This window comes from Cetorhinus maximus, chromosome 24, assembly GCF_964194155.1.
Source record: "Cetorhinus maximus chromosome 24, sCetMax3.hap1.1, whole genome shotgun sequence".
In the NCBI taxonomy this organism is placed as follows: Eukaryota; Metazoa; Chordata; class Chondrichthyes; order Lamniformes; family Cetorhinidae; genus Cetorhinus; species Cetorhinus maximus.
Window position 1 is genome coordinate 28,082,772 of NC_135902.1, and position 27,365 is coordinate 28,110,136.

At 43.8% G+C, this 27,365-nt stretch overlaps 1 long non-coding RNA gene across 1 annotated transcript; it reads right to left on the bottom strand.

Annotated features, from left to right (window-relative positions):
- Positions 1 to 546: 546 nt before the first annotated feature.
- Positions 547 to 27,107, bottom strand: LOC144699568 (uncharacterized). The gene is made up of 3 exons (XR_013580562.1): positions 27,071 to 27,107; positions 24,346 to 24,478; positions 547 to 2,571 (listed from the first exon to the last, which is right to left on the bottom strand). It is a non-coding gene; the product is annotated as an uncharacterized LOC144699568 (long non-coding RNA).
- Positions 27,108 to 27,365: the final 258 nt, after the last annotated feature.

Below are 27,365 nucleotides of genomic sequence, written 5' to 3' on the forward strand. Positions count from 1 at the left end.
AAACCAACACTGACAAAAAAACTGCCAAGAAAATGGTTCAGAATGAAGCATCAGCAGACGCTGAACCAAGGACCTGCCTTCAGGCGGACCATACATGAATGAATGAATGAATATGGCAGGGCCTTTGCTTGACTGGAATGAACAAATGTACAGTATTTAACACTTAATCTGTGTTAGCATTTACTGTGAATTCAGAATTAGTAATAATACAACTTCCCACCAAATGCCCAGTGATTTTTTTTGCTTAAAATTGTGATATATAGATCTTAATAACTGTTAATAGACTGCTGGTGATAACAATACTGACTGACAATATTAGAAAATATCCAGTTACATACAACCGCCTGATGTGATATTTATCTCTGCCAGAAGACAAAATAGACATAAAATATTTTGTACATTGCAAAGCAACTGAATATTTATCTTTCATATTTTAGAGACTGATATAACATTTTGCACCAGCTCAAAAAAATTAGGCAGTATCAATAAAGATCATTTTTATGATTTATTTTGTTGAATCCTATATTATAGCTTGTATTCTGTAGAGTTTCAATCTGATTCAACAAAATGTCATTTTGCCTTAACAATGCTCAGGAAATCCACGATATACACCAAAAAATGGCTCCAAGTTCATACTTTTGTCCTTTCTCTACTTACAGCAGAACATATGCCATTTTGATTAAATGTCTAACCAATGGACCCAAACAGAATTTTCCCCAGTTTTTTACAAAGTAAATTAGAGAATGATTTTCATGTTAGCGTCACAATGAGTAAGATAGGCTTTTCAGTATTTATGTGACCTCAAGGTCACCTGAAGGAAAGCAGCATTAATCAAAGTGACACCTAGGCAAGAAACCTAAACCCTCCTTGTATATGTATGTAATCCAACACTGAAGCACAGTTTACCTCACGTAGTGTTTATTTCAGACTCCTGTGCAGGCAGCTAATTTTAACAATTATTCAGCGAATGGACATAGTTCACATATTTTAGATGGTCTCGAATCAGCAGAATTAATAATGCTAAATTAACATGGTTAAAATTATTTAGCTTTAACACAAGGAAGAAATATAACATTCAATATTTTGTTATATAAATTAAAGCTTTTCCCCCCCAACAACAGGATACAATGTTTTATTTTAAATACATAGTCCTGTAAATATGCAGCCAACTACTGCAGCGCCATATTGAGATGGGTCATTTTCCTAGTGAAAAAGCAAAAGTATAAAAGAAAACAATGAACAGTGAAAGTTGTTACATTGCAAAATGTCATCATATAAAGACGCATCAATATGTGAAGTTTTTTTTTAAATGTGGCTTCCCATCCAGCCACTCTTGTAAGATCCCTTTTTTGGTATATTCAGTTTAGTTTCTTAACCTGTTAGATTAGAATGTCCCCTTACTACAATTAACCAGAATAGATCAAATTAACCAACACTTACTTCAACAAAATTAAATGATTTTACAGTAATTTAGTCTTCAAGCTTGAGTATTCTGAACGGTCACTTGTAAATAAATATTCAATCTTCATAAATATAATAAACTAAAAACATTAAATACATTTATAGCATCATGGGCCTGCATTACATTTTTTAATTAGTTTCAGGTTATTTGTGACACTGTCCTATAATGACTAGGTTTGCTGTAAGATGGAATTGCAATTCTCTAAGGGCTGCAGTCTCTCCAACCACTTTATTTCACATCAAGTTTAATAGCCCTGCAACCTATAGTGAGCAGTCTTTGTCAAATTCACCTCAGGCTCAAACAATATGCACTGCACCTCATCTCTTGGCTCACCCAAGACAATTCATGTATATGGAGTGGTTTTGCTCATGCTGTACTTTGAACAGGACCTTTTTTTTATTTGCAATCCAATTCAGCAGAAATCCTGGAGAAGCAATAAATGTGGTTTGCAAAATGACAGTTTTCTTCATTTCTTCAACTGCCTGTTTAATACAGCGTTGGGCTTTTTATAAAATATGCCATTATTTATTTTGTTCAAGTTACCATTAATTAGTTGACACGCTTCAAAATCGAAGTTGTCTCTTCCAATTTTACTTTCTTCAACTTTATTTTTTTTGGGTCCTGTTCTTCATTCAGGATGCTCCCCATCTGACACAGCATTACGCATTGAGAGGTTACCTTCTCCCATTGACTGTCCATACCTTTGAATGACAAGTTACAAGGAACTGCTTTTAATATGTCACTGTCTCGAGTTTATGTGGTGGAATTTTCCTGTGGGCATGATGTTGGTCTTACGGCTTCAGAATAATTTATTTTGCTCACCCCTACAGCTGTTTTCTTGGTCCAGTAGTAGCAACCTCATTTTAAAAATGTAATTTTACAATGTAATTCTGAGGCCTCAATCTGCAAAATCATTCTTTTACAATGAAAAGTGAACATCCAGCCCAGCTGGCTAAGTTTAAAACTAAAATCAAATACTTTGAATCACTCCCACCCATAGCTGTTGTGATTTCATATATCTGGAATCTCGTCCTAGGGTCTTGACTGCAGCAGTGTCCTTTCGAAAAATAACTTGGGTGGGGCAGTGATGAAGCCTCTTGTGAATTGTGCTGAATACAAGAAGAAAAATTCATGAAGCTTTAATATCTACAAATCCATTCCCAAAAGACATAAAACCCCCCACAGCAGTGTTAAACCATTACTGTCTAATTAGAAACCATTGGAAAAGGGTTTACCACTGGAATGAGTTCCAGTTGGAACTAATTCCATCAGAGAGGCTGGTCACGTTTTTATGGACTTTGTGTATTGTAAGTAGTTATTGCAAAAATGTTTCCAGAATCATGTAAAGTTGTTTTTCTTCCTAGTCAAAAGAGTGGAGAACAGCAGATAAATAATAAAATGGAGCAATTATTTTTACTTTGAAAAGCCAGTGGACTTCTTGGTATCTTCTCCAGTTGACACAATTAAAACTAAAGGCAAGCTTCTCTTCTGTACAAGTTGTGGTATATTACATTGACATATCACCATGCTATCCAAAATTTCACTTATTTGCACTTGTTATCCAATACTGCTAGTAAAAAAATCTTGAGTAAAAAAAGTAGCAAATCCAGGCAGTTAACTGCTGATTTTCCTGAGGATCGCTTCTACCTAAAATGGCTTCAGAAAGATTAAAGTTAATGAAAAAGGGCCAACTTAACATATAGAACTGTGTTAATCGTTAATGTTGAACTGGTAGTCTTGCATAGTGATCTTAATGAGCAGAGACAGTTCCAAGATTACTAAACCAGTAATAGTAGGCCATAGAACAGAAGTGTTTTCTTCATCAGGCCATGGGGCAGTAACCATTGCTATGTACCTTAAGAACAGGTGGTAGCACAGTGGGTCTGGGTGTTATATGAATCTCAGCAGTTTCTATCCCAGTCATAAGTGTATGATGATTTACAAAGAGAACGCTGGAGCACAATACAGATCATGTGACATTGTAATCCATATTCATTTCTAAATCAATTTCTCAAGAGAAGGAATTTCATTTTGCAATTAAATTATTCAGCTTTGTAATAGCTTTCAAAGAAATGAAACAATTAATAAGTGAATCAGTTTGTATTGAAAAATATGATAACTTTTTCATTGGGAAAAAAACCTAACGGAGTGGAGGTCCTGCTAACAGTAACTTTACTGGAAAAGTGGCTTCTCTATAGCACCAGAAATCCCATTTATATTCAATCCATTTTTTTCACCAAAATCAGTGACAAAAACAATTTCAGCCAATAAATATTTTCTTTGGTATTCCTTAAACTATTGATTCATTATTGAATTTGCTTTGTCTTTGCTATTGAAATATGAAAAATATTATCCCAGACTGTACAGACCTTTTCATGCTTTGACAATAGTCACCAAATAAGCTGTGTCTTTGAAGGTGCATATTAATCAGTTTGTCTCTGTTGCAGAGGCTATTTATTTACTTCACAGAATAATACAAAGTAGACAAAGTAAATTTGTGTTGCAGAGTAACTGCATATTTTCAAAACCAGCATCTTTTTGTCCTGTAGTCTGTGCTGTATAGTGACCAGAAAAGCAGCATTGATGACACTGTTCAGTGTTATGTACAATTTTGGAAATCTGACAAGAATGCCAGTGATTTGTGCCATTGGGTGGAGAGGAGATAGTTATTACTGGAGCAGTTGTTACGGTTTAGGCATCCACCATGTATACTGAGACCTGCGATTGCTATCTACCAAATTAGATGTCAGGTTTTTTTTTTCCCTGAAGAATCTGAGAGGTTGAATTATAAAAACTGTGATATTTAGTGCATCTCTTAAACTGAACTTTAAAAAAAAATAGATTACATTTGTATTTATATGAATGTTCATGTAGAATAGACTATTATATACAGCAATTGTAAACTAATATCAGCAAATTTTGAATGTATAATAGAGATAGAGTGCTAATTCTAGAAATGTATACGAAGCAATTTTAAGGTTGTCAGTGATACTTGAATGATTATTTCTCTCCAATTTATCTGTGCCAGTTAATGCACTGTATGCAAACTTGGTCTGGAATTGTGAAAAAAATCCACATCCACTCATTATAGATATCCATAATCTACATACTTGATGCTATGTCTATTGCATTTCCCAAGTAGGACTAAATGTTAAGATTAATATACAGCATGTAGGGCAGGTACCCCTAACAGAATGAATAGCTCTAGTATATTATTTATAATGAGGATGGGTTTCTGGGTGTTGTAAATTTTACTAACAGTAGAACTAAACCTGGAAATCACACTGCTGTGTGGTTGCATATTACAAACCTTCAGCGTTGACATGAATAATAATTGATCTTATTAATTTGGATGGTAATCTCTCTCCTCTCTGCAGTGAAAATTTTCAGGCACATATTAGAACAGGAAGAACGGTTGGGTCATGCATCACTGGGCTGCTGCCATTTTTCTCCTGGTATCCCAAGTCCCTGAGTAAGGTTATGAAAAGCCTTTATTTTCCTTGTAGTGTGACCGCTGCCTAGAGATGCTGATTCCACTTGAAGGTACAGGTCAGGGCCCAGGCTTGGGCCCTAAAGAAAATCTAGTCAGCAAATTCCCTGCACTGGCCATGCACTCATCAGCATCATTGGCCATGTTTGTGGTTGATAAAAGTATGGCCAAAAATAGGAGCCCCCAATCTTCCAAGGTCTTCTGTTGTACTGCTCTTGGATTTAAGTCAGGACTGGGCCAGAAAGCTGGGACTATAATATTGTACTGCTAATTGAGTTCTCTGTTAAGGTGTGATTCTCTTGAAATCGTGATGTTTTTTGACCATGTGAATGAGATGATTACATAAGCTAAAAGAACTGCACTTTGTTCCCATTATAAGCACATAGCAGCTTCATTTGGCTGTTAGACTCCAAAAATCCAAACACAATGTCTGAATTTTGTGAACTACGCGAACGGATACCAGTATACTTGCTTGCAGACTTTCTATGGGCTTTTGCACTTGAAGATGCTGTGATTAGAAATCCATTTCAGTGCAATTTACTAGGAATCTGGAGTTGTTGTGAATAGGACAAGCAACTATATCTCATAACCAACCAAATCGAATAATTTTTTAAGAGTATAGTGCAAAATCTGAACCAGGAAACATAAGTTAGAATCATTAATTCAAAGTGAAATCATGTGCAGAAACAAAAATAATGGGCAGAATCGTCTGTGCCTACTGGCATCGGGCATGGTAGCGTGAGTGGACAATATGGTGAGAAGGCCAAAAATCGGCTTCACGACCTCGTGAAACCAGTTTGCAACCGTCCACTCCGCCCACCGATGGCGGACTGCGTTTCCACCATCAGGTGTTGGGAACCTCATTGTAATACATCTGCATATCATTATAAGCCCAGCCTGCCAGAATCATCCCCCCACATTGCCCACATTGGCATGATTGCACGCTGCTGTCGTGTTTTACAACTGTGTATAAAAGGTATGCAGTTGCTGGGCTGCACGTTGAGGGGAACTCAGGTGAGTACACAGTAATGTTGCGGAGTGCTTGCCCAGGTTATCTGTTGGACTTCAAGGTTGAGGTGCATTGGGTGGGAGGAGGGTGGGGGGAGGGGACAAGGGCTACCCTGTGCACAAGGCAGCGCACAAGCATGTGCAGCGTGTGGGAGACTGGGTGAGGGAAGCGGCCACGCATTAGGGAAACCTTGTATAAAGTGACCAATCTTTTGCAGCTGAGACAGTTCAGGCGCAGCCACATTGATATGATTGGAGTCGGGCCTCTAGCATCTCTGTCCACTCAAGCAACGCAGAGTCATCAAAGTGCCACCAAGTGCTCCAGAGCTTTTCACCCCTCAGGCACAGACTGCAAAGTAATGAACGTTTTAGTGGACTGCAGAACAGTTGGATGACTGGGCACATTGTACAATCTCCTTGCTAAAGCTGGCCATGGAGCAGTCACTGGTGGAGGCGCTCACAGCCCCTTGCATCATCCCGGTTTGCAGCAGTCTCCCCCATGGTTCAAGCTAACAGTGCAGCCTTGCAGCGTGGGTTAGGAGAATACCTGAGCATGAGCTGAGAGCACAGCATGCAGTCCAATGGGCAAAGCTGCCGCCAATCGGTCGTCCAGAAGGAAAAGACAGTTCAGACCAATGCTCTTATTTCCCAGTTTTTACTGTTTTTTCGTTCTGGGCGGGTGGAGTGGGAAGGAGGCGGGTGGGGTTTTGGGCAGCCATGCAGCACATGAATCTCTGGCCATCCCAGGATGCGTTAAGGGGCCTTCAGACTTAACCAAGGCAGGTTCTTAGTACACACATGCTAACCTACACATCTCTCTCTTTCATCCTGCAGGAGGATCAGGATCTTGGAGCCTGGCGACATAGCTGTATGCCTCGCAGTGTACAGAGAGTAAAGATGACTGAGGAGAGAGTGACTGAGGCGCCTGGCTGCGCAGAGGGAGGAGCAGCACCCTCTGGAACAAGGGACAGCTGGGGCTTCTGCACACACGACTGAAGAGCCACAATGAACCGTTGCTGGTCGGCGCCTAGCTAGACCCAAGGTCTATAGACCCCGCCTTTCATTCCTGCAGATGACCGAGAACCAGTGTCGTCGAAGACTGCGCATGTCTCGGGAACTAGTTGGTCACATCTGCCAGCTACTGCAGGATTTGGTGCCATGGGAACATGGAGATCATCCAATGCCCATGACTGTGAAAGTCATCGAGGCACTCAATTTCTACGCCAGTGGCTCCTTTCAGAGCTCCATAGGTGACCTCTGTGGGATATCACAAGCCTCCATCCACAATTGCATCCATGAGGTCACGGATGCTGTCTTCGCGAGGACACACAACACAGTGCATTTCACCCGGGACCAGAACATCCAGTATGCAAGAGTGATTGGATTTACCCAGATCTCAGGTTTCACACAGGTGCAGGGTGCCAAGCTCAGATCTCCATCGCAACATGTGGTCAACTGTGTCAACCACAATGGATTCCATTGGCTGAATGCGCAGCTGGTGTACAACCACCAGAAACGCATCCTGCAGGTCTGCGCACAGTTTCCAGGGAGAGTGCACGACTCCTACATTTTCAGTCAGTCACAGATCTCTGACGTCTTCCAGGGTCTACAGAAGCTGCAGAAATGGCTCCTCGGGGACAAGGACTACCCACAGAGGCCGTGGCTGATGACACCCGTGCGGCGACCTGAGACTGTAGCAGAGTGAAGGTGTAATGAGGCTCATGCTGCAACTTGCAACTTGGTGGAGCAGACCATCGAGATGCTGAAAATGAGTTTCCGGTGCCTGGACTGGTCTGCTAGAGCCCTGCAGTGTAATCCACAGAGGGTGTCATGCATCATCCTCGTCTGCTGCACCCTTTACAGCCTGGGTCTGCAATGCGGAGAGGAGCTTGCTGAGGAGGAGATGCAGGAGCTGGAGGTTTCCTCCGATGAGGAGGACGCCAACGGGGATGAGGGTGAGGAGGCCCCGAAGGTGACGATGACGGGGATGAGGCCCTCACACTGGCCAGATGAGGCAGGCATGCTCGGGAGGCCCTCATAGTTGCTAGATTTGAGGAGGATGATGCTGACATGCAGTGAGGAGACACTATAGATCCTCACATGACATCTATGAATGTTTGACTCCAGTCTGGCTTATGGCAGAACACATACCCTTTGTGATAATGCTCCTACCATGGAGACACAGTGTAGGCCCTAATAGTTGCTTAATTACAGGAGGATGAGGACGGTATGCAGTGAGGACACTCATAGATCTTCACATTGCCTCTGAGAATGTCTGATTCCTGTCCTGCAGAGGGTAGCTTGCTTGCGCTCTGTGATCAGGGTCATATCATAGAGACGCAGCCATGAAACTTTAAAAGCATCTGATCCTTTGTCTGCCTTCAGCACCTGGGCCCTTCAGGAGCACAGCGTCACTGGTCACAGATGCTGAAGAGATGGGGGCCAGCCCCATCTTAAAGGTGCTCAGAGCACACAGAGAGAATGATGGTACTTTGTGACACTTGTCCACAACATTCCAGGCGCCCCTTTGCTTTGGAAGAGGGGTATGTCAGGGCTGCCCCCTGTCTGGCCAGTTGTATTTTATCTGCATGGAGCCTTTCCTGCGCCTCTTGCGGAGGAGGTTGTCGGGATTGGTTCTGCGCGGGCTGGGCATCGGGGTGGTCCTTTCGGCCTACGCCGATGACGTGCTCCTTCTGTTTAGCAACCCGGCTGACCTGCGGAGGATGCACAAGTGCCAGGAGGTCTACTCTGCAGCTTCTTCTGCCAGGATCAACTGGGATAAATGTTCTGGACTCCTGGTCGGCCCATGGCAGATGGATCCCCTACCCGAGGAGCTCAGGCCTTTCACCTGGAGCAGGACCAGCATCCTCTGCCCTGCTGAGGAATCCTGGCCAGCGAACTGGCAGGAACTGGAGACGAAAGTCACCACTCGCCTGCGGCGCTGGACAGGACTGCTCCGAGTGCTGTCTTAACGGGGTCGAGTTCTGGTCATAAACCAGCTGATCGCCTCCATGTTGTGGTATCGGCTGGTCACTTTGACCCCTCCCCCGGACTTTGTCACGAAAATCCAGAGAATGCTAGTCGACTTCTTCTGGGACAAAAGATTGCACTGGGTCGCTGCTGAGGTTCTGAGTCTCCCGCTTAGGGAGGGCGGTCAGGCACTAGTGTGCCTACGTACACAGGTGTCGACTTTCCATCTTCAGACCCTGCAGTGATACCTTTACGTCGAGCCTCCTCCGATATGGTGTGCCCTGGCGACATATTTCTTTCGCCAGGTGCACGGCCTGAGTTATGATGTGCAGCTCCTGTTTGTAGAGCAGAGGGGCCTCGGTGGCTCCTTACTGGCGTTGCCCGTCTTTTACCAGGACCTGATCAAAGTCTGGAACGTGGTCGCCTCGCGACGCAGCTCTCCACCGTCAGGAGTAGTGGCTATCGTCAGAGAGCCGCTGCTCAGTAATCCGCCCCTCCGTCCTTTTCAGTGGCTGGCGGAGAGGAGGGCTGTGGCTGCCGGGGTGACGGGGACGTGCTGGGTGGCGGAGGACTGGGCTGGATGCTCCCGCAGGAGTTGCAGGAGTTGGCGCGTCGTGCGTCAGTGAGTGTCCAGGTCACAGCCGATGCCATCCAAGACCTAAGGACGGTCGTGCTCGGACCCGATGTCATTTTAGGTCTCGAGGTGGCCCAGGTGCGCGGTGATCTTCCGGCTGAACGTTCCCCTGTTCGGACGGAATTTCACATTGGCCCTAAGCCCCGAACCCTCCCTCGGGTGCCGGTGTCCCGCAATAATATGAGCCGCCTCGGGGACATGCCCTCCGTGCCATTTGGCACGGCGCGGAGGGGTTTTCTGTACGGACTGCTGCTGCACACCTTCCATTTTCTCGCCCTCGTCTGCCGCCCGGACACGCCCTGGCGTGCCTTGTTGCCGTCTGGTGGCAGAGGCCACCGATGGGAGGCCCTCTACGGAGGTGTTCTCCCGCTTTCTATCGGGGACCTGGGTTGGAGGGTGTTGCACGCAGCAGTCCCCCACAATCGGCGAATGTGTAGGTTCACGGACTCCCAAGACACCTGCCCTTTTTGTGGTCTTGTGGAGTCCGTGGACCATGCTTATATAGGGTGTGGTAGACTACACTCCCTTTTCAGTTACTTGAAAAACCTTTTATTAATGTTTTGTTTGCACTTCAGTCCCACACTCCTGATCTACGGACACCCGGTGCGGAAGGGGGCCGGGAAGGTGGAGGACCTCCTCGTGAACCTGCTCCTGGGCCTGGCCAAGTTGTCCATTAACAGGTCCAGGCAGCGGGTGATCGAGGGGGGAGTCCCGCCCGATTGTTTGGCCCTCTTCTGTGGCTACCTTTGCGGCCGTGTGTCCCTGGAGAGGGAGCACGCCATGTCTGCCGGCATCCTCGAGGCCTTCCGTGCCTGGTGGGCACCGCGGGGACTGGGGTGTTTTATCGACCCCTTTAATCACATTTTGGTTTAATGTTTGTAAGTTTCCTTTAAACTTTGTCCTTAGTTTTACAGCTGACCTGACTTAGGGGCTGTGTTTGTTTTATCCCTTATTTAGTTGATTTAGTTTAATTGGTTGACTCTCAAAAAAGTTACATTTTCTTAACTTTCCTAACCCTGTCTTGGTGCTCCTCGGCCACCCACAACAGAGGTTGAGACAGGCTGCTGACTGTTACGCCCTGTCTGTGATGACCTTGGCAGGCGTCCTCTGGAGGGCGCCGAGATATGGAGGGCCCCGGCCTGCTTTTGGGGTCCTGATGTGTGGCAGTGGCACCCTCCCCGGCCTTGGAGCTGGAGCTGCTGAGGTCACAGGAAGAGGGGATTCAGATGGGCCTGACATTCCCGGAGTCACTTGGATGGATAGCCCTGGGGATACCTCCTCCTTATAGGTGCCCAAGGGCCCCAGGCTGACTCCTTGAGGAGAAAGGGTAGCTGGAGTGAGATTGAGGCCCCTGCATCCCTCTCACGTACACACTGTTGGAGGCCAACTATAGCATCAGTGATGGCGCTGAGCCTGCGCAGCAGTGGAGGAGTGACCTCCTGGACCAAGGTCTCCATGGCGGCCACCATCCTACCAGTGTTTACCTCAATGCATTGGCGTGCCAGTGCTATCAACTCAGCCAGAAGGCGGACGGACTCCTCCATTGTGCCTTGCAATCTGAGGAGTGCAGTGGACATCCCTTCCTGATGTTCCCGAGCTTGCCTTTGCAGCTCCAGCAACTGTAACATGACCGAGTCCAGAGGCTCGTCATCTGACTCGGACTCAGCAAATTTCTGGCCTCAAGCAGTCCTCTGAGTCCTGGACACCTGGGAAAACCCTGCTGCCACCTGCTACGGATCAGACAGCGCGATGTGCTCACCAGATTGTGATCCCGAAGCTACTGTAAAGCTAGGTCCCACCGAGGTGTGTGTCTCTGCGTTGGTGGAGGGTGTGGGTGAGCGCTGTGATGGGACTTCAAGGAGGGTACCTCTGGATTCCTCTTCAGAAGTTCTTCGGGGCTTGATTGGAGGCCCTGGGTCATGGACACTGTCGGCTGTTTCCCAGATGTGCCTGTGGAAGCAAGTTGAGATAATTAGTCCATGGCAGTGGCCTGTGAAACAGGACACATCAATCACAGCGTGATTGACTGATGGATGTTGCACTGCTAGATCCTCACTTGGTAGAACATGGCCGACCTCACCATCAGCACAGGAACGGTCAAGATCCTCGCCGGCAAGCTGGATGGCTCTCTTTTCAAAGTCCATGAGGACCTTGATTTCAGGCATTCCTCCACCAGTCTGCGATCTCTCCCTCTTGTTGTGTGCCAGCTTGTCCTGCATGAATAGAGATGGAGGTGGTGTAAGCAGGATGCCTGCCAGGTCAGATGTTAAGTATGCCTGGCATGTGTGGGTGGTGAGTGGTCTCATGGATGGGATGAGGACAATGAAGGTGTGTGTGAGAAAGCGAATGGTGATGTCCCTTGAACCGGCAGTGAGTTGAGGGCCCTGTGAATGTGTGATGGGTTTGTGAGTATATGAGTTGAGTGATGAGAAGAGTGATTTACTCTGGCAGAATGGAGGAGATCATTCATCCTCTTGCGGCACTGGGCGGCTGTCCTCTTATGAAAGGCGTTGGCGCTGACCACCTCTGCCACCACCTTCCAAGCCAGATTAGTGAGGTTGCTGCCCATCCTGCGGTCAAAGCAGGGGTAGAGGACATCACGGTGGGCCTCCACTGCATCCAATAAGTGCTCGAGGGATGCATCAGTGAACCTGGGCCGCAGTATTTTTGCCTTTCAGGGCCATGATTTCTTTGCTGCAGTTGTGGGCTGGAAGCACTGAGATGTGTTCGCATGGCAAGACTTTAAATATGGTGCCTGGTGTGCTGAAGTGGTGAGGGTGATGGTAGGTGAATGAGAGCCCGCCCGACATGGAAATGGCATGTTTCCTGGGAATGAATAATTATTGCGGCGGCTTTGGGACGATACAGTGTGAAAAGCCGCCATTGTGGGACGATACCGCCCAAAGTGAGGGAAAGAAAGATGGAACTAAGAGATAGAGGTAAAAGAGACAGAAATAATAGATAAAAAAACATTTTCTTCAAATCTCCAATTACATTAAAATCTGAGACTCCACACTTGTAAAAATGGTTGTTTGACATTAATAAAGACCTGTCATGCCTTTAAAAATCCATTTACAATGTACTGGGCAAGCCTTAATATTTTTGGTGAATTTAGTGGAAATCTAGTGGATAAGTACAGCAGCTTCATGTGGTTCCATATGTTTCAATGTTTATTTTCTTGGTGAGATACTGGTGTAGAGAAGGGCAGCATAGACAGCAGTTTCTTGATTTCCATATTTAGCTGCAATGTATGGTCACTGGAAGTTGCTTTCCGATTTACACTTTGATAATAGTGAGCAATGGTAGTCTCACTGTTATTTTTACTGCCAAGTCTGGGCCATAATTTTTTTCTGACTATTTGATTGACTATGCAAATCTTAAGAAATCAAGTTGTATGAACAACTTTTTATAGTTCTGCTGTCAGTTTAATTTATTACCTAGTATAACTGAACCAAGCAAGATGATGCAAAAGATGAGAGATTATCTTCATTAATAAATTCCTTTACCGTTTCTGAAAACAACATCTATTTTGCTTGAAAAAGCCTGTTTTGCACCTTATTGAATTGAGGAAGGGTTTATTATTTCAAAAGAAAAGCCTTTGCCATCTATCAAAATGTGATTAATAGATCTCTGAATCCTGAAATATAACCCAATAAAATCTTCAAAACTGACTGGAACACAACTGTAAAACATTAGCTGTTCTCACTATAGTAAAATCGTATAATAGCACAGATTTAATTATAGGAAGAATTGGTTTAATCTTATTGATAAATTAACTTAGAATTAGTTCCTAAGGAATAACCTTATAAATTGTAATAGCAGCAAACACACAGAACATATGATCAAGAAATATTAAACCAAAATTGAATCCCTAAAGGGAAAGGACTCAAGCATTAAACATATAATTTTGAGTATGTTTGTTTAAACAATCAAATACTACTAAAAATACTCTTCAACCACTTGAGGACTGCAGCGTATCTAGGTTGCTAGGAGATGTTTTACACTGGGATTTCCATTTTAACTTCTATTCTAGCAAGGGAATTAAAATAAAAACAAAGATAATATATTAGATGTCATTCTGTTGTTAGACATGTAAATTAATAATGAAGAAAAAAGATACTAAGTGTATGATAGCTGTATTATGCTGCACTTCAAAATCATTTATAATTTAATTTTACTCGCATCAATAGATGCTAACATTGCGTTAAATATTTTGGGTTTTTTCCCAACATTATCACACTTTCTAATCTTTTTAAAAATAATAAGCATTTATTTTGATAGTTTAATTATTCTCCATAACTATGCTTTATCTCCATGAGCAATAAAGTAATGTTGCAATATTTACAGAGCTGTGAATAACTAACCAGAAAAACAATGCAATTGAATGGAAATATTTGTAATCAATTGAAATGTTAGGCTTGTGATGAATTGCATAGAAAATCTATGCAAAATTTCTGAGGAATTTCCCATTTGTAGCTTAGAGCCAGCTCTCAAAAGATTTCTGAGGAAGAATTTGAATTCTATATAGTCAGTTAAAGATTTTACAGGGTGAAATCTGCTACTTGATACAACAATGCTCAAAGTACATATACTGGAATATTAAAATGTATTTCTGAGAATATCCCACATTTGTGGGAGTCCTAAAACTTCATTGTTGTTCGTTGCTTGTGATGCTAACAAATATGATCTTGAAAATATGAATCACATACAGAATTATATTTTCCTTGTTAGTTTAAAAAAAGTACTATTTGAGTAATAGATAATTGCTTTTATAATACTCTTATCAGTTCCCAAACATTGACTGTTCAAGTCAATAGGGGCAAAATTTGAAGCTCACCGAAAAGCAGGCAATGCATTATTAATTTGTGCCCATTGACTGTGAGGCAGGCAGCACGCCAACTTTTTTACTTTCAGCCAGTGCGAACCACATTGATGATTAATCCCTTACACAGGCATTCAGCCAATAACATGTGTGGCTAGCACCAATTAAAACTAGCCAGCACTGCTTATAGGTAGCCCGCACCTTTTAAAGAGGAGGTGAATTGTGACTAGAGCAGGTGTTGGCAATTGTGTAGGAAGTGAATCTGACCTATGAAACATTGAATAATGGCATAACATGGGAGATGGCTTTTGGACATTGTAATAGAGGGAGGTCCTTGTGGAGAAGATGAAAATAGGAGATGTATCCTTTATCCCCAGACCAGGAGGCCCTCCAGGCATATGCTCAGAAGCCGATAGGAGCAGATTGCCTTGAAGGCCAATGCCAGGAGTCAAGCTTTGACACCCAGGTTCTTGCAGTGCCACAAGAAGTTCATGACCTCACATGAGTGGTTAGGTTGTTGAATGCATCTTCAAGTGCTATATCCTACCAACTGTACCATTAGTCTCAGATACTCGTCAATTCACCAGACCCCCCATCACTCAACAATCAACAATCTCTACCAATCAGGGCTCATACATGACATCCATGTGCTCCACCACATACTTACACACTTACCACTGCTTCAGGACTCACACTTACATCTCACAGCTTGCACACACTGCCAGTTATTCAACCATTATACACACATCACTGAAGTAGGTTCCACAACACTCACTGACACACACTTCCCTACCTTTTGCAGAACAAGAGGATACAGCTGGAGGTGCTCACCACCACCTTCTCAAGGGCAACTAGGGGTGGGCAATAAATGCTGGCCCAGCCAGTGAAACCCACATCCTGTGAATGAATAAAAAAAAAGCTAACTGGAGGAGAAGGCAGCTTGTATGTCCTGGCCCCCATGGAAAAGACAAAGCTTGGATTATTGGGGCTCCCATTGCTGATGCCGTGGTCAAGGGAGGGGCAGAAGCAATTGAAGATGGCGGTATCCTAATACTTAATCTTCCTTATCACATTCCACTTCGTCCCTCATCACACTTCTGATTTATTAACTGCAGGTAAGCATGCACCTGTTACTTTTCTCTCTCCACTCAGCGTGTTACATTGTGCCTGTCTCCTTTCGTTTTCTCAAGAATTAAAACCTGGCCAAGCAGGGGAGGAAAAGCAAGAAGATGGTGATGATGAAAGAAACACCATCACTTGATTTCACACTCGCAGCTGACACTGCACAACTGACATTGCATTGTACTGAGCTACCTTGTGCTGGTGCTGTCATGCATTTGCTTCAATCTCTTGCTTTGTGCAATCACTCAGTTTCTTCCCTTTCAAATCTGTGGAATTGTTTTTCCTTCTTCATTGTCAATCTATGTATTTCAGCTTAATGACAGTCCTGATGTGTCGATTTCCACTGATGCCAATTTTAACTTTGTGCCTATGCTTTTCTGAAATCCAGCACATACATTCACTGCTGTTTGCTTCTGGTCCTGTTCTTCAGTTTAAACAAAACACAGCATGTTTGACCAAAGGTGATAGTTATCCCACTTTAGATAACAATTTGGGTCTTGTCCAGACTCCCCTTATGTTCACAACAAAATGCTAGTTCCCTATGCAGCCCCTTCTTCTACGATCTGAAGGTTATACTCTTTTGCTTGTTATGAATTAGATTAGCATATTGCAGGAATAACAGATATCTATATAACTCAATATTTTGCGCTGTAGGTTGCATGGACTGCCCAATATACACAGTTGTCCACTCCATAAAATGGAAAGCAACATGTTCTCATAAAACTTTCATACTAAAGGTTTTCTTTGACCTACTCCACCACTCTCCTCCACCTCTCCCGCCATTTAAAAGCAGTATGTGTAAAATTTGCGTGTGAGCATGGAAGGGGGAACGGTAGATGGATGGTGGTGGGTGGGGCTGATGGGAGATATGAATGGGTTGAGCAAAAAAATTGGACCACACAACCATGGGATCTTCCAGGACATGACCTCAGTTTGAAAACTCAATGCTACCCCAACAATGAACATGACACAGTTTCTTTCTCAAAATACAGATAACTAGGCAAAAATGGGATTGGAGCCATCGGAGTTCCAGTGGGGCACCCATCCCACCAGCTAGGCCTTTTCATGATGTCAAAATGCTGGTATATGCTGGACAGGGGTTGAATTCCTCCTCCAGGCCCCATTGGAAACAGGCCTTTGATCCTCTTTTGGGCAGAGACCTGGAATTTCCAATTTCTACTGGAATCTACTGGATTTTAACTCCCCTAATTTGCACTCGGTGATTTACACCAGGATTTTACAGCCCCTGCCGCCTGGCGGGATATTATGATCCTGCCAAACTAAATGGAGATTTAGATGGCTTGCCGCATCCACCGGGGGGAGACATGCTGCAGCAGGGTCGTAAAATTCTGGCCCAGGAGCACACTCCAAGCCCTGAAAAAAATTGTGGCTTATGTCTTTGGGATGTGATGTTAAACTGAAACTTCTGTTCACATATTCAGACAGATGTAAAAGGACACACGATGCAAGGCAGAGCAGAGAGTTCTTGTCATTTCCTGGACCATATCCCTCCGTAAACAAACACAGCCAAAAACAGATTAACTGGCTATTCATCTTGCTTGCTATTTATAGGATCTTGCTGTGTGCAGATCAGCTGCCACATTTTCCTAGAAAATAAAAGTGACTGAATCTCATAAGTAATTTGTTGAATATAAAGACCTGAATTTTCACTGAGATGGAAGGGCTCTGCGCTTTAACCAAATTGGCACCAGAGCCCCGAAATTGGAAGCTCCACTCCCAAACCCAGCACCCACCATTTTCACCAGGGGTTTGCTTGGGGGATAGCGGGGAGGAATAGGAGTGGGACATATTTTGTCCATCCACGGGTCATGGAATTCCAGCCACTTCATTCCTTCACTCAGAAGCAATTTTGGTCATCCAGGTTTCTGAAACATCACTCGTGGGCTTTAGACATTTTAGGGAAAAGGTCTAAACCTGCCAGAGTTCTTTAGAGAGGAAAGGTACCCCTTTGGACAGGTCAAGTATCCTTTGGGATTGTTAAGCAGCAGACATGAATATGCACAAATAGTGGAGAAGGTCTGTGGAACTGTCAATCTGTGAAGACATTAAAATCCCCTGCTCTTTAAATTTTTGAAACAAACCAGCTTGAGTTTGAAAAAAATAAGTGCTTGCAATTTCATTGACTGTTTGTTGACATAAGTCTGATGGTTATCATTATAGCATTAGTACTGCTTGACTGCTTCCACAACCTATCATTATCACAGTGGGGCCTGTAAGTTCACAGTTTGACCGACAGCTCCAAGTGGTTATAAAGGGATTAGCTGTCTTTGATCTAGGGCTATGAATACAAATGTTTGTTTTTTATAAGGGATTCAGCACTTGAAGAGATTTAAATGTATTGAATGGGCCTTTATCATTGAGATTTTTTTTTAATATAGTAAAGTCTGTAATAGATACTTAGAACTATATTTTATTTTGTCTCAGCATGGCTCCTGAGGTCTGTCCATGATGGATACTGGGTGAGTTGGCATGGAGAGTTGAAGGGTGGTGAGTGGGGGGCATGGTTGGGACCAGTTTGGCAAGGGGGCTATAAAAAGAGCATTGGGGTTGGACAGGGGAACATAGATTGGCATGGAGAGTATGACGGGCCATGAAAGGTGGGTAGAGGGGCATGAAGTGGCATGAGATGGCATGGATGGGGCATGGGGAGTGTGTAAGGGGTGAGATGGTGTGAAGGGTGAGAGCTCGAGGGCTGTTCTTTGTTTTACTCTTTTTATTACAACTGGGGCGAAGTCCCAGAGCACCGAGGCAGGCCTTTTAATTAGTCCCTCTTGGCCCCCGGCAGCCCCTGTGGCTGCCTCATGCCATGTTCAGCACTAGCATGTCATATTCATAATTTTAAACATGGACTGTGCTTATATGGAAGCTTCTAGAACTAGGTTTTATTTATTTAAAATGGACACTGATGAATTACTAAGATGGCTGCCAAGAGTCAGGTGACTGTTGCAATTTCAACACAGAATATCTCAAGCTTCTGGAAAGTTCTGATCTGAATAACCATGGGTGGCTGAAATTTTGAAAGAGTCATACAAATTACGTTCAACCAATGAGTGCACACTTTAAAGATAAAGCATACTTATGATGGAATAAGAGAACTGGTGTTGTTAGAGGAGTTCAAAAATTGTCTGCCTTACAATATTAAAATGTACCTGGAAGAACAAAAGGTTACTTCAGCAAGAGCAGCTGACGTGAGTACCAAGTTTATGAATTTACTCACAGGCTTCTGAATCACAGCAGGCAAGGGTCAAATAGTTCATATCAGCAGGGAAGAAATAAGAGGGAAAGAAAATGGTGAAAAATGGGAAAACCTCTCCCCAACCTTGAAAAGAAGAAATGTAGAAGGCAGAGCTGCAGGACCGTGCCTTGTCTGTTTTAATTGTGGCAAACCCCACCATATTAAAAAAACAATGCTGGCATGTGAAAAAGCCACAGGCAGTATTCCAATGCAGCCTGGACCCTTAGTCACTAAAATCATAGCAAATGCAAAGGAAGGCACAGAAACCCATCAGGATTTTGTGTGTATGTGGGAAATGGCCAAAGAACCAGGTATTGGAGATGAACATTCCCCGGGATGCTGGTTATTTGCAGACACTGCTGGCAGGGAGAATTGAGGACTTCCCACGCAGAACCAGGACAAAGTCAAGAGTAAAGGTCAAAGGACTCACTGGAGAAGATATTGAGATACTGTTAATAAAAATTCACTAAAATAGTGAATTTCATTACTGGATTGGTAATGGTGGGTGTAATCTCAAGCTTGCCCATGCAGGGGGTCGACCTTCTGCTAGGAAATGACCTTGCAAGCTGGAGTGTCACCCCACAAAACTCGAAAACAGTCCAGGCAGACTGAGCAAACTAAACAATTTCAACAGCAGGAATCTGTAAAGTTGCAGACACTGAAAGGATTTCAGAAGCCCTACAGGGGGTGATACAACCCATGAATGTTGAAATGTCTCAGCCAGAGCCATCAGGATTAAACAGGGACCAAGGAAGTCCACAAACAAGTCAGGAGACAGTGAGGGAGACGCTTCATTATTCAAAGAGCTTGACTGAAGTCACTTGGGTATTAAAAGGCCTGAAGCCAAAGCAAATGAGTTAAAAGAAGCAGGAAAAGGATCTACCAAATTCACAAATCAAAATTCACCACAGAAAAGATTGATCCTAAAGAGTTAATATAGTTAACACTGAATTAAAGGTCCTGTCTGTATTGAAACAGCTTAGAAACTGACTTCATCAGTCAATGTTGAATCTCAAAATGCAGATACAGGCATAGAGGCCTCTGGGTTCCATTCAAAACATGATTGGGATAAACTGATTTGTGAATTCAGGGGCAGACTTAAAGTGTTAGAAGGAAAAGCAAAAACTCAAAACATAAAAGCTGTTTAAACTAACTCGGCAGGGGTGTGGGAACCAGGAGAAAATATCAGAGAGGAATACCAAGGTGTACAAAATACTGGGAGAGACAGATAGCATTAAATCAGAGAATAGTAAGTTAAGAGGTGGGGGCAGAGTAAGAGAGAAAGTACTACAGTCTAAATCAGGATCACTTTGTATGTATGTGAATGCACGGAGCGAGGTAAATATGATTGGTGAGTTACAAGTGCAGATTGCCATATGGAATTATGATGTTGTGGCTATGACAGAGACCTGGTTCAAGGAAGGGCAGGACTTGGTGTTTAATATTCTGGGATGCAAGGTGTTCAGGAAAGATAGGAAAGAAAGAAAAGGGGTGGTAGTATTAATTAAGGAGAGCATTGCAGTGCTAGAGAAAGAGGATGTCCCAGAGGGGTCAAGGATGGAATTGAACTGGCTAGAACTAAGGAACAAAAAAGCTGCAGTTACATTGTTCAGTGTAGACTATAGGCCACCAACTAGTGGGAAGTATGTGGCTGGAACAAATTTGCAAATAAATTACAGAGAGGTGCAAAAATTGTGGAGCAGTTATAATGGGAGACTTAAGTTATCGAAACACAGACTGGGATAGTGGTAGTGTAAAGGGCAGTGAGGGGCAAGAGTCCCTAGAGTGTGCTCAGGAGAATTTTCTACAGCAGTATGTGTCCATTCTAATGAGAAAGGAGGCATTTCTGGACCTGGTTCTTGGGAATGAGGTACGCCAAGTAGATCAAGTGTCAGTGGGAGAACATTTAGGATCAGTAATCATTGTATCATAAGGTTTAGGTAACAGGGAGAAAGCCAACTTCAATGGGGTAAGAACAGATCTGGGCCAAATAAATTGGAACGGAATGTTGGCAGAAAAAATGGTAGCTGAACAATGGGCTACCTTCAAAGAAGAGATGGTTCAGGCACAGTCCAGGTATGTTCACTCAAAAAGGAAAGGTAGGGCAAACAAATCCAGAGCTCCCTGGATGACAAAGCAGGTAGAAATTAAGATAAAGAAGAAAGTGTGCTTATGACAGGTGTCTAAGTTATAGCTCAAGAAATAAAAGGGACAGTAGTAACATGGATACTGAATTGGCTGAGTTACAGGAACAGAGAGTAATGGTTAATGGGCATTTTTCAGGCTGGAGGAAAGTTTAGTGGAGTTCTCCAGGGGTCTGTATTGGAACCCTTGGTTTTCCTGATATATATTAACGATCTAGACCTTGGTGTACAGGGAACAATTTCAAAATTTGTGGATGAAACAAAACTTAAAGATAATTAAAGACCTGCCCGTCCAACTTTAAGGCTGGCGGGCAGGCCAAGAGCCCCAGCAAGCTCCTGATAATGCACGAAACCTCATCCACTGGCGGGATGAGGTTTCATGTCCGTTTTTAAAAAGTTTAATAAAGTTTATGTCCTTTTTATTAACATGTCCCATCTCGTGTGACATTGTCACATGAGGGGGACTTGTTAATAATATTTTTATTTTTCTATTTTCTAAGTTTTGTGCACTGTCACTAATCTCCCTGAGACACCACTTAGCCTCAGGGAGCAGTGCGCTCTTTCGCGCACATGCACGAAAGAGCGCACTTTGACAGCTGGGGATTCCCTCCCCCCCACCAGCACAGGGAGTGCATAGCGCTTCCTGTCGGGCAGGCTGCTGGGCGGGCCCCGTTTCGGTGGCGGGGGTCGGCAGTCCCCCTGCCACTGAACCGATGGGGCCCACACGCCCACCAAGAGCAAAATTATGCCCTATGAGGGGTCTGGACAGAGTAGATAGGGGGAAACTATTCCTATTGGCGGAAGGATCGAGAACCAGAGGGCACAGATTTAAGATAATTGGTAAAAGAAGCAAAAGTGATATGAGAAAAAGCAAGTGGTTTAGGGTCTGGAATACACTGCCTAGGAGTGTGGTGGAGGCAGGTTCAATCGAGACATTCAAGAGGGAATTAGATGATTATTTGAAAAGAAACAATGTACAGAGTTACAGGAAGAAGGCAGGAGAAAGGCACTGGATGAAATGCTCATTTGGAGAGCTGGTGTAGACACAGCGGGCTGAATGACTTCCTTTGCGTGATAACAATTCTGTGATTCTGTGATATTGCTCAAAAAGAATGAAATAAAGTCAGATCTGACTGGAGTCAGGAAAAACTGGGAGATTTAAAAAAGTTCAAAAATCAAACCAGACAAGAATATCAGGCATTCTTGCTAAAACATAAAAAGCATCTTAATGACATTCTTGTATCAGTAAAAAAAGACTTTGATCAAAGAAGGGATGAGTTACTGGCACAGAAAGAGGCTATCACTAACTTGAATACTCAAAGGGAGAATTTAAAAGATTTAAGTCTGGGAAGTGAAAAGGAAAAGCATCCAGGTGAAGAAGCAGCAACTGATTTAGCTTTAAATTTGTCTGGCATATTCTTTGAAGATATCAATGATGAAAAGGCTAGTCCAGAGAAGCTGCAAAGTTAGAATCAGTGCAAACTGTTGTAAAAACCAGGAAAAAGAGAAATAACTGAATTCCCAATAAAACCTAACTGGAAAATGTAAGAGCTGTATTGCATCAGTTATCTGCCTGTGTGAAAAAACATGTGCATTTCCTTATCCTTGTTTCCACAATGTAATTCTGTAATAAAACATATATTTTTTCCTCTGTAAGGAAGAAAGTATGTCACAGACGTATAATTATGATATTACAGATTTTAAGCACAATAGTTTAAAGGTACATTTCTGTTTTCAAATCATTACATTGAGTTTAAAAGCCTTTTCAAAATGGAAATATGGACAGACAACATGGCACCTTTCTGCGCTTGTTCAAACCTTGTCAGACTCATATCTCTAGAGCTGGCTATGAAGTCATTAAAATGCAAAGACTCCTCCAGGGATGTCCACTGAATCTTCTAAAGTGTGTGGAAAATCCTTTTACTTCTGTGGGAACAGGAGACAGCAAGGGACTTCAAAGGACCTTAACATAATTAACTTCTTTGCCCGGTAAAACAATGACTCGAAAATTAACATAGCAACCATTTTAAGTCGTGACTAGTATAAAGTCTGGTGAGAATGAGCCATTTTGGTGCAGAACCCCAGGAAGAACCTTGAGAGTGACCAGGAGTTAAAGAGGAAGGTTATCCAGAAATCAACTGTTGTTCTGCTGGGAAATATCTAGGCAATTTTCAAGTGCCGTAACCACAGAACTAGTGAGGAACAAGGAACCTTCTTAAAACATGCTTGACCTACTGAATCCACTTGAAAAAGGCAAACACTTACTGGTCAACTGCAGAAGCCATTCTAGCTGCGAAACTGAAACTCAAGTTTCACCCCTTCACTTCAGTAATAGAGAACTCAAGCAATGGGCCCAAAAAGATATCTCACAGAGACTGATTTGAAATCTCATCTTTAAGTACTTTTTTCTTTATCTGCATTTTAATCTTTGTATCTGTATTTTAGTTAATAACTTTATCACTTTTACTTAAGTAACTTCCAACAGTAGTTTTGTAATAAATTAACATTTATCTTGTTTAAGTCTAAAGCTTGCCTGCTAGGTTCTTTTAAAATAAAACCACTCATAAATAAAAAGGGGGCTACAATACACGCACAAATAAATTCTTAGCTCAAGGACCGCTTTGATGAAACACCTTTCACATGGTCGTGACACAGGGGTGATGTTAGAAGTGGAAGTAGGAATTCTTGATGATGAGCAAGGTAACTTCAGAATATGGAAAAGTATCTGCATTTGTAATACTACAAGCAGACTTTGACATTCCAGATCATAAACAGTGCTCTCAGGCTAGGCACTTAAACATGTTATTAATTAATTTGATCCATCATGTGAATAGATTGTGGGTTTTCATTGTTTTTGTCATCTGACCTGTATACCAAATATCTTGATTGTCCTCCAATGGACAGTTTGAGAATTGAGAAAACTGCAAGATCAGAAAATAATTGCTAATGTGCTTAACCAGCAAATGTAGGCAATCAATAGCACAGTACTGACCTGGCTGTCCAACACCCCTTGGAACCCACAGATATCTCTAGATTGTGGAGTGTCTCACTTCCCCACACAATATAGTATCGGAGTCTGGCACAAATAGAGTTAACCTGGGACTGAATACAGTACCATCCACACATTGGTGTAAAAGAACACATGACTTGCATCTAGGGGTCAATCTAGCATTGGAAAGAGCTGTGTGCACAAGCAAGCATGGAGACAGCTCCTAGCTTGAGCCCTTTACTGTATATATGTATATAGTTCTTGTAGTTAATAAATGCATACAGTTAACCTACTTAAGACTATGAAGACTTTATTAAGACCAGCCAAGCAGTATCTAATACCCTACAACATGGTGGCAGCTCTTGGAAAAACCCAAAACCTCACAAAAAATCCTGGGAAAAACGAAAATCCTGTAAGACTAAAGAAAAATTTGAAGCAGCGTTCTGACCTGAAGAAAAGCTCGAGAAGCAGATGCGCAGAGGAAAATCACCAAATTATCCAAAGAAAGGCTTTGCGGAAGAAGACTCTATGGGATTTCTTAGAAGTCCAGCTTCAATTCCCAGGGTGCAGAGTCAGCAGACCTAGCAGGGATGAGCTAAAACTTTTAAATTCCAATATAAAGCAAATCCTGAGAAACCATTAAATAGTTCAGTGGTCAGAAATTGCAATTTAAAAACTCCGTTGGCAAAAACAGATTCCCAAGCTGGTGCCTGAGCATGTGACGTCCGTGCTCACTCTGAGAAGGGAAAAAAAAACAATTAATTTGGAAGAATTGTGACCAAATAATCAACTTTAAAGACCAGCAAAGGCCAGAATTCGATGCCAGCGATCGAGTTCAGTCCATGCAGCAGTGCAGAACTGATTTCCTGGACCAAGGTCTTCATGGTGGCTGCCATCCTACCAGTATTGAACTCAGTGCATTGGCATTACGGTGCTATCACCTCAGCCTGAAGGCAGACGGACCCTCCATCATGCCTTGCAATCTGCGGAGTGCAGTGGACATCAATTCTTGATGTTCCTGAGCTTTCCTTTGCAGCTCCAGCAACTGAGACATGACTGAATCCAGAGGCTCGTCATCTGACTCGGACTTAGCAAATTTCAACAGATTTCTGGCCACCAGAAGTCCTCCAATTGCCGGAAACCTGGGAAGTCCCTGCCACCACCTGCTGTGGATCAGACAGTGCGATGTGCTCGCCAGATTGTGATCCCAAGACTACTCTAAAGTTAGGTCCCACCGAGTTATGTGTCTCTTCATTTGTGGAGGGTGTGGGTGAGCGCTGTGACGAATCTTCAATGAAGGTGCCTTCAGATTCCTCTTAAATGGTTTCTTCGGGGATTGATTGGGGGCCCTGGGTCATGGACTCCATTGGCTGTTTCCCAGACGTGCCTGCAAAAGCAAGGAGAGATAATTAGTGCATGGCAGGGGATTGCGGAACAGGACACATCGCTCACAGCATGGTTGTCTGATGGATGTTGCACTGCTGGATCCTCACTTGGTAGAGCACCGCCGACCTCACCATCAGCACAGGAACAGTCCAGATCCTCACCGGCCAGCTGGATGGCTCTGTTTGCAAAGTCCATGAGGACCTTGATTTCAGCCATTTCTTAACCAGTCTGCAACCCCTCCCTGTTGTGTGTGCCAGCTTGTCCTGCATGAATAGAGATGGAGAGAGTGTAAGCAGGATGCCTGCCGGGCCAAATGATAAGTATCTTTGGCATGTGTGGGTGGTGAGTGTTCCCATGGATGGGATGAGGACAATGAAGGTGCATGTGAGAAAGTGAATGGTGATGTCCCTTGAACCGGCAGTGACTTGAGGGCCCTGTGGATGTGTGATGGGTTTGTGTGTGATGAAAAGAGTGACTTATTCTGGCGGAACGGAGGAGATCATAAATCCGTTTTCGGCACTGGGTGGCTGCCCTCTTTTATAGAGTGTAGGTGCAGACCGCCACTGCCACTGCCTCCCATGCTGGATTGGTAATGTTGCAGCCCCTCCTGCAGCCAGAGCAGGGATAGAGGTCATCACAGCGGGTCTCCACGGTGTCCAAAAGGTGCTTGAGGGACAGGTCATTAAACTGGGGGGCTGCAGTCTCCTTGCACTGGAAGCACTCAGAGGTGTGCGCACGGCTATACTTTAAGTATGGCTCCCGGTGTGAGGAAGCGGCAAGGTGACGGCATGGCGGGCGAATGAAAGCCCGCCCACCATCGAAATGGCGTGTTTCCCAGGAATGGATGATTAATGAGACGGGATTGGGATGATATGGCATGAGAAGCCACCATCGCAGCTGGCAGGTAAAACATGCTTTTTCCTGCCCACCACAGCACTTAGTGCAAATCTGGGGTGATTCCACCCTATGTAGACTTCATGAAGACCTACTGAATGGTATCCAGCACTCTACAACACTCAAGGCAATAGAGGTGTTGTAGAAAGCAGCAAACAGAATTCCATTTTAAATTCTACATGGTCCTATCTAAAGCTGTCATTAAATGCAATAATCTGGAGATTTGACAGTTTACAGCAGGATGATGCTCTGATCTCATCACACTGGCATTTATGCATACACTAAACATTATGGGTCATGAAGAAAATTTGACATGAAAAGGATGAGAATAGGCTCAGAGTCTAAATGTTATTAGTTTTATCTCATTTCTACTGTAGATGTTTTGATTTCAGGAAGACGTTTTTGACCAAGAATGCAGAAAAACTACTGGAACAAAGGGCTGGATTTTAAGGGTCACCTGCGGGAGGGAAAACTGGTGGGTGGACCCAGAACTTAAGGCACTATGCCATCGGTGCCATGATTGCTGCTGGCCAGCCCACCCCTGCCATGATTTTACAGGCGGCAGGGAAGAGACGGATGGGTCGCCTGCCCATGGCCCAATTGAGGCCCTTAAGTTGGCAATTAATACCCAATTAAGGGCCTCATCCCACCACCTCTGATTTGACTGGTGGCGGGAGAGGTTTGCACCTAACATGTAGCCCAGCGGGGTTAACCCTGAAGGCTGCTGATCAGCGAAAGGCAGGAGTTGGGTGCTTCCTTCCTGGCGTCTGTGTTCCAATTGGAGGACTCCCACACAGTTTTGCCTCCCTGCCCTTGTCCATCCTCCCCCCTGCCCAACATGCCTTCCATCCCCCTCGTTGGGGTCTGGCAACACAGCAAGGTCCCGGACTCACCTGGGTTTGGGTGCATCCATGATTCCTCTTCCTCCTGCAATACCAGCAGTGGCCACCAATCCTGGTGTGGCGTAGAGGTGCTGGCCTCCAATTGTCTGTTAGCTCAATGAGTTGGGACTTCCTTCGGGAGATGGACAGAAGTCCCCCCTCAGACTAATCAAAGGGCTGTTGCCTGAAAAATTAAAGTGGGGCGAGCTGGTCAAGTGGAGGTGAGCTTGCTCCTGAAATTTATGCTGGGGTGCGAGGAGCCAGCGCTCAACATATAATCCAGCCCAGGTTGTGGTGGTTTTATTTC